Source organism: Chionomys nivalis, chromosome 10 (assembly GCF_950005125.1).
Source record: "Chionomys nivalis chromosome 10, mChiNiv1.1, whole genome shotgun sequence".
Taxonomy (NCBI): Eukaryota; Metazoa; Chordata; class Mammalia; order Rodentia; family Cricetidae; genus Chionomys; species Chionomys nivalis.
Genome location: NC_080095.1, coordinates 53,150,363 through 53,157,751, shown reverse-complemented (window position 1 = coordinate 53,157,751; position 7,389 = coordinate 53,150,363). Strand labels below are relative to the sequence as shown.

Here is a 7,389-nt window from a genome sequence, read left to right as displayed (position 1 = left end):
TATTTCAGATTCTTTTTAACTGTTCATACTCACCTGGGTTCACTGTTTCACTGACAGCTCTTTCTACAGGGAAATTTTTTTTTAAAAAAAAATCCTCAGTTGGACTTGCTTGCACACACCTTCCTGACCCTCCAGAGGCAGGATCACCTGAGCCCAGGAGTTCAAGACCAACTTGAGTCGTAGAGAGATTCTGACACACAAAAAATACCCTTCACTCTGCTTTTGTACTGTCTTTGACTTGTTGAGGTTGATTATTTTTAAAAAATCAAAAATTTCATCATTTAATTTAGAAAACAAAATCTGATTGCTCTAAAGCTTTATATAACTAGTATAAATTAACAAATCCTAAGTGACAGGTGAAGGACTGACTGGCTAATTGTGCCCTCCAAATAGAAAGCTGAAGTCTTAGCACTTAGTACCTCCTGCATTCTGGAATTAAGGTGTGCTCCACCCACCTGACCCAAACCTCATGGCTTATTTGCTTGTGGTTCTGTGAGTTAGAAATTCAGACAAACTTAGAAGTTCTCTTTACTTGTATCTAGCTGAGAATAGTCACTCGTGTTTGGTTGATGTTCTGAAGTGGAAGATACTCACTCGGCTGCTCGCAGGTGTGGAGGCCTAGTGACCTTCATGCTTTCTTTCTTCCCAGAGTGCTCTGACTCTTGTAGCTGCCTCACAGGGTGTGTGGTGATCTCAAGGAACTCGGACTCCTTACTTATTTGGTTTCCTCCCGGGCTGCATGTGTAAGTACTCACTGATAACATTGTATCACGCTTTCCAGTGTCTTCTTAGCCAAGGTTAGTCACACGGCTGTGGTGTGTGCGCTCATTTTCACTGATGCTCGGTTTCACACAGGTGGGTGGCAGAGACAGGGTCACTCTAGAATGCTTTTTAACCTTTGCAGCCACAGGGGACTTGGCTTCTAGTGAACTGACTAGCTTTGTAAAGGCTTTTTTTGTTAGACAATTTACACCTTAGCCAGTGAGCTTCCACATACCAAAAGCTCTTATCTGAAGCTCCCCCAAAGAGACAAATGCCAAAGCAATTCCCAGTCACAGAACTCAGTTTCCTGAGTCCTTCCACAACCAAGTTTTGCATATGCTTTGAACCTTTTAGGAAGCACTCAGATAAGATTTCCCGTGCTTCAAAGGGACGGTAGTGAACACACACAAAGGTTAACACTTGACAATGAAGGTCCAGGTGCTAGCACTGAGAACCAAGCCACCTGCAATGCTCCGTAGGATCTCTCCTTACACATGGCCATGGCCTAAATCAGGACCAGGGTTGTGGGGAGGTAGTGTAGAATCATGGCCTGCCTGATTTCACTGAAGGGCGCTTTCGTTACGGAGTTGGAGAGGAAGAATTATCACTGCTGGTGCCAAGGTTGTGGCCCAGATAACTAGAAAAACAGTGTTACCGCAAAGAACAGGAAAACTGCCAGAGAAACAAGTTTTTAGACATCACAAGTTTCAGCTGGGCAAAGTAGTACATGTCTAATTTCAGCAATAGGGAGGCTGAGGCAGGAGGATTTGAGTTTGAGGTCAGCCTGGGTTACATAGTCTGGGGCTAACTAGATAGCTGGCTGGTTTGACATTTAGAGCTGTCTTTCAGGCAGTTGGGAGACTGAGGCATGAGGATTGCCACAAGTTGAGCCTGAGCTATACAGAGAAACCCTAACTCAAAAAGTAATTTCTTGCCAGCCATGGTGCAGCAGTTATCCCAGCAGCTCGAGGCAGAGGCAAGAGGGTGGACATACCCAATTCCAGGCCAGCCGGGAGGGTGGACATACCCAATTCCAGGCCAGTTAGGGGGACAATGAGACCTTGTCTCGTTTTTTTTTTTTAATCGTATTTAAGAAAGAGAACTGGACTATCATATAAAGTGAAGACTGTTGAGCAAAAAGCTATAGCTTGAGCCCACCGCGGGAGAGTGGGCAGATGAGTCTCTGAGAAGGCCGATGGGCTGGGCTTATACTGCTTCTTTTAAAACTCTGGTCAGAAACCCTGTCTCGAAAAACCAAAAAAAAAAAAAAAAAAAAAAAAAAAAAAAAAAAAAAAACTCTGGTCAGAAATAGTGTCTAGTTTGCAATGGGAACTGTACACAGCAACCCCAACAAGACAAGCTAAGAAGACTCGCTTCCGCCGACCCCACCTGCATGCCCTGAGCGACTGCATCCCAGATAAAGACAGTTCTCCAGGATGAGGCCCTGGGAAGTACTATTAGATGTTACAGAGGTGGGGATGTGCACATTTAGCAATGGGGAACATGAACTCATCTATGGGGCACTCCCAAGTTTGGAGATGGGAGAGAAAAGGACCGAGAAGGTGTCAGGAGAACATCAACGTGCTGGAAGTTGGGGGGTGGGAGGGGAGGAAGCCAGGCTGAAGTGATCAGGTTTATAATGTTTCTGATAGGCCAATGGATTAGGCATGGCAATTGCTAATAGGTTTGGTAACATGGAGATGATGGCAGTTTAATGAGCTGTTTGACTGCCTGGTAGGGAGCATGACAAGAATGTGAAAGCCTGAATAGAATTGTCTGGGAAGAGCGGAAAGTAGACCCCGCCCCGGGAAGGTGGTGAGAGATCCAAGCCCCAGAGCAGTAACCTACTGATGAGCGCTTTCAGCTAAATTGTTGTCGCCCCGTTCTCACACAGCAGGCTGGTCTGCTTAACCCAAAATACCAATCAATACCCTTTTCTTGTCAGTTGTCTGTTTATCAGTTGTAACTTTGTCCTTCCTTCCAGCTGCCCATCATAGAAATAAGAGCAACATCACAAATGACCCCATCCCACCCACTTTTTTTCTTTTTCTTTCTTTTGATTCTAAGCCCAGTTTGACTTCCAGTTTGCAGCGAGCGATCCTCCTGTCTCACTTGTGCTAAGATTACAGGGTGTGCCGAGGTGGACTGCTTAAAGACTGGGGAGCCAGGCGTAGTGAGTGACGCATGCATAGCCATTCGGGAGACAGGCGCGTCTCTGTAAACTACAGAGCCCCTGTCTCAGAGAGGACGGTGGGAAGGGATGAGATGTTTAAGATAAAGTGGGAAGGCCCATAAAGAAATCCATTTGCTCTGCCAGGCGGTGGTGGCGCACGCCTTCAATCCCAGAACTCGGGAGGCAGAGGCAAGCGGATCTCTGTGAGTTCGAGACCAGTCTGGTCTACAAGAGCTAGTTCCAGGACAGGAACCAAAACCACAGAGAAACCCTGTCTCGAAAATCAAATCAAAACAAAACAAAACAAAACAAAAAAAAAAAAAAAAAAGGAAGAAAGAAAGAAAGAAAGAAAGAAAGAAAGAAAGAAAGAAATCCATTGCTCGATGGAGCTAGAAAACATTTTGAGTGAGGTAATCCAGACACAGAAAGACAATTATCACATGTACTCACTCATAGGTGGTTTTTAAAGCAAAGAAAACCAGCCTACAAATCACAATCTCAGAGAACTTAGACAACAATGAGGACCCTAAGAGAGACTTACACAGATCTAATCTACATGGGAAGTAGAAAAAGACAAGATCTCCTGAGTAAATTGGGAGCATGGGGACCTTGGGAGAGGGTTGAAGGGGGGAGGGGAGAGGCAGGGAGGGGAGCAGAGAAAAATGTAGAGCTCAATAAATATCAATAAAAAAAAAAAAAAAAGAAAGGAAATCCATTGCTCTGGGAAAGGGAGGCCAGCGGGCGGAGGCAGGAGCCTCCCCAGGGCCGGCGGCCCCTTTCCCGGGAGCCCACGCTGTCTGCTTCTCTCCCGCCGCGGGCTGCCGTGCTCCATCGGTTCCCTGGGGAGTCTGAGGGCAGCGCTGAAGGCTCCACACAGCCCCAGAAAGGATGCGCGCGGCGGTGCACATCGGACCGCGAGGGAGACAGCGCTCGGGGCCTCTCTCTCCCGCACCCCCGAAGAAGCCCTGCACTGGCTGGAGGAAAGCGGGGGTGACCGGGGAACGTCCGCAAACCGGGAAGTTAGTTCTTCCCCTGCCCTGCCGCACCTACGTCTGTTTTGACACCAGATCTCCTGTGTTATCAAAAACAGACAAAATCAGGGCTCATAGTTTTATTAGGAAAAAAGAAATTGTCCGTTACTATAAAACGGACTATGAAAGCTAACACAGGAAAAGCAGTCCTAAAATTATGTCCCAAGTTTCTGCTCCTGGTTTAAACCCGAGCCATGGGCGTGGAGCTGGGATTTGGAGTGCGCAAGCGCAGTGTGAGAAAGGTGTTGGAAGAGACGATTACTATTGAAAGTATTTTAATTACTCCAGTTTAGGGGTCTTTCCTAGTTAAAAACGTTTTTTAAAGACTCACAAATATTTGAGATTAAGCTTGGTTGCTCGCTCAGACAAAAAGTAAACACCGCCCAACGTGGGGCTCGAACCCACGACCCTGGGATTAAGAGTCCCATGCTCTACCGACTGAGCTAGCCGGGCAGACGGAAACGTGCTTTGTTTTTCTACCTTTTGAGTGTACAGCGACATTTTTTTTTATTTCATTTTCTGTTCCTGAAAATATAACCAATAAATTGATAATAAGTTAATAGAAAAGCACTATATTTTAGATTCTCAGAACCTAAAAGTAAGAGTACAAATTCTCGAAGAGGAAAAAAATGGTAAAATAAAGGGGTGAGGAAGTCCCAAACAACAACAACAACAAAAAGGAGGAATAGAAGAATGAAGGAACGTTGTTAAATTCTAACAGTAAATGAGAACACGTTCCTAATCTCATTATGACCACCCAAGAAGATGGAATAGTCGCTTATGAACGCATACATATTCTGAACTCCTGGTGAATTTCTCTAGGTAAGGGCTTTTACACTTTTCTGTGATGTGTGTCTGTGTGGGGGTGGTGGCTAATCCTATAGCTTGGAATCTCAAGTTAAAGCCTAATTGAAAAAAACAAAAACAAACGCGGGTAAACTTAAACTAAGGAGTGCCCAAATAGTCTTCCTTTTTTTAAAAGATATAATAAACCTGGGACTAATAAAGAATCCTATAAAAACACATAAATAACATATCGAGACAAGTCTCTTAAAAGGTTTAGAGTCTTCCAAAAGATGTTATTTTACGTATATGGGTATTTTGTCTGCATTTACGGTTGCGCACCAGGAGAGGGCACCAGAACCCATGACTCTTCAGTTACTGATCGTTAAAGACCAGCCTGGTTTAAATGTAAATTTTAGGCCAGTTAGGGTTGCACATTGAGACCCTGTCTCAAAAGAAAAGCTATTACTTTTATGATAATTAAATTTATATGAAATATAACTATTTTGATAAATGTTAGTTATTATAAAAACCATCATTATTGTGATTTGTTAAAATCATGTTTTGCAAAGTACTGTTAGGTACTCAGTCTCGAAAATTCATCACTTTATAACAAAAAGCTTACCAATTCCATAGGTACTACCTGTTGAAGTAATTTGAAATAACTTTTTTTATTATTTCTTTTTTTCGTTTTCTTCTTATTATTATTACTAAAAATTTCCACCTCCTCCCCTCCTCCCATTTCCCTTCCCCATCCCCCCATGAAATAACTTTTAAAAGCAAACACATTTACCAGGCAGTGGTGGTGTATGCCTTTAATCCCGGCATTCGGGAGACTGAGGCAGGGGAATTTCTGTGAGTTTGAGGCCAGCTTGGTCTACAAGAGCTATTCCAAAACTACTGAGAAACCCTGTCTCGGAAGAAGAAGAAAAAAAAAAAAGCAAACACATTTAAATCTTGTAAAGAATTACGCAAACACTCAAGGACCTAAAATTTCAGTTCATCACCTTCCTCAAGATAGAAGTTAAATCAACAACCAGGCTTCTGAGCAGGCCAGCCAGAAGGAAGCGGCCCCATACTCAGTTACTGATGCAGTCAATGCATTAAGCTCTCAAATACCACGAATTGCGCACAGGTAGTAAATGATGTGAACGTTTAAACAGATCCTTGAAATCTGTACTACTTACCTGCAGTTTATCTTCAAGGTGAATCCTCCCATGAAAACAGCCTTTTCCAGACGGCCTGGCTGTCCTGGAACTCACTCTGTAAACCAGGCTGGCCTCGAGCTCACAGAAATCTGCCTGCCTCTGCCTCCCGAGTGTTGGGATTAAAGACATGCGTTAACATCACCCGGCTATTTTTTTTTTTTTAACAAAATTTTGTTATATACTCCAGGCTGACCTGAAACTGAAGAGATCTTCGTGCCTCAGTCTCCCAAATTCTGAAATTACAAGCCCATGCCACCACACTAAACAATTCAAATGCTTTAATCAGAATTAGGTGAAGTGATTGTCTCCAAGTGAATCCAAACCTTTTACTTAACCATTTGTTAAAGAATAAAGCCTAGCCATTATTCACAAAGTTTTATTAGTAGGAAGAACAATTGAATTTCCTCTGTCCCCTTATTTTCTGCTTCCAGCTATCCAACAAAGCCTACATCTCTTGAACAAACTCTACTTTATCTGAAATCCTTTCACACACTTTTATGGCCATTGCTACCACGATATTCAAATCTCTCTTCATAACTGAGTGTCACAAAGCTACGATAGCTTTCCCATCATGCTGTCTTCATCCTTTCTTTATCTACTACACAGGCTACGATAGTTTTCCCATCGTGCTCCGTTATCCTTCCGTGTATCTACTACACCGACTGCGATAGCTTTCCCATCATGCTGCCTTCACCCTTCCATGTATCTACTACACAGAAATGAGATCATTTTCAAAACTGAACCAAAGAAACTGAGTTTTGTTCCCAGCACCCATGTCAAGAGGCTCACAACCTCTTCTGGTCTTTGGAGGCATCTGCACTCCTGTGCACATACCCTATCCCCACCCCATACATGTAATTTAAAATAATAAAAACAAATACCTTTCTGAAAGACATTAATACAAAACAACAACAGCAAAAAACAAAAAAAAAAATAGAAAAAAAATGCCGAGCAGTGGTGGTGTGCGCCTTTAATCCCAGTACTTGAGAGACAGAGACAGATGGATTTTTGTGAGTTCAAGGCCAGCCTGGTCTACAAAGAGAGTTCCAGGACAGTCAGATCGTTTAACAGAGAAACCCTGTCTTGAAAAACCAGAAATCACCACCAACAACAAAACGATGTCAATGCCATGGAAAGTTAAAAGCTATACAACCTTTTCCCCATATGCAAGGAGCCTGAAACACAAAGCAATGTGTACTGTTGGATTGTCTTTGCTTATGAAAAACATTACTGAGACTTGACCTGACGGACCAGGGCTATGATACCAGCTTTTGGTAGGAGGTGGCAGAAAGCATCAGGAATTCAAGGTCACCTTTGGCCAGTCTCAGCTACTTGAATTCTACTATGACAAAACAACAAACCAAAATAAAGGTGACGGATAGTGCATTATTTCTCTCTCAATGTGTGTGTGTGTGTGTGTTGTTGATGATGG

General features: G+C 43.3%; 1 non-coding gene across 1 annotated transcript; it reads right to left on the bottom strand.

Moving 5' to 3' along the window:
- Nucleotides 1-4,346: 4,346 nt before the first annotated feature.
- On the bottom strand, nucleotides 4,347-4,419 carry Trnak-cuu (transfer RNA lysine (anticodon CUU)). Its single transcript has one exon. It is a non-coding gene; the product is annotated as a tRNA-Lys (tRNA).
- Nucleotides 4,420-7,389: the final 2,970 nt, after the last annotated feature.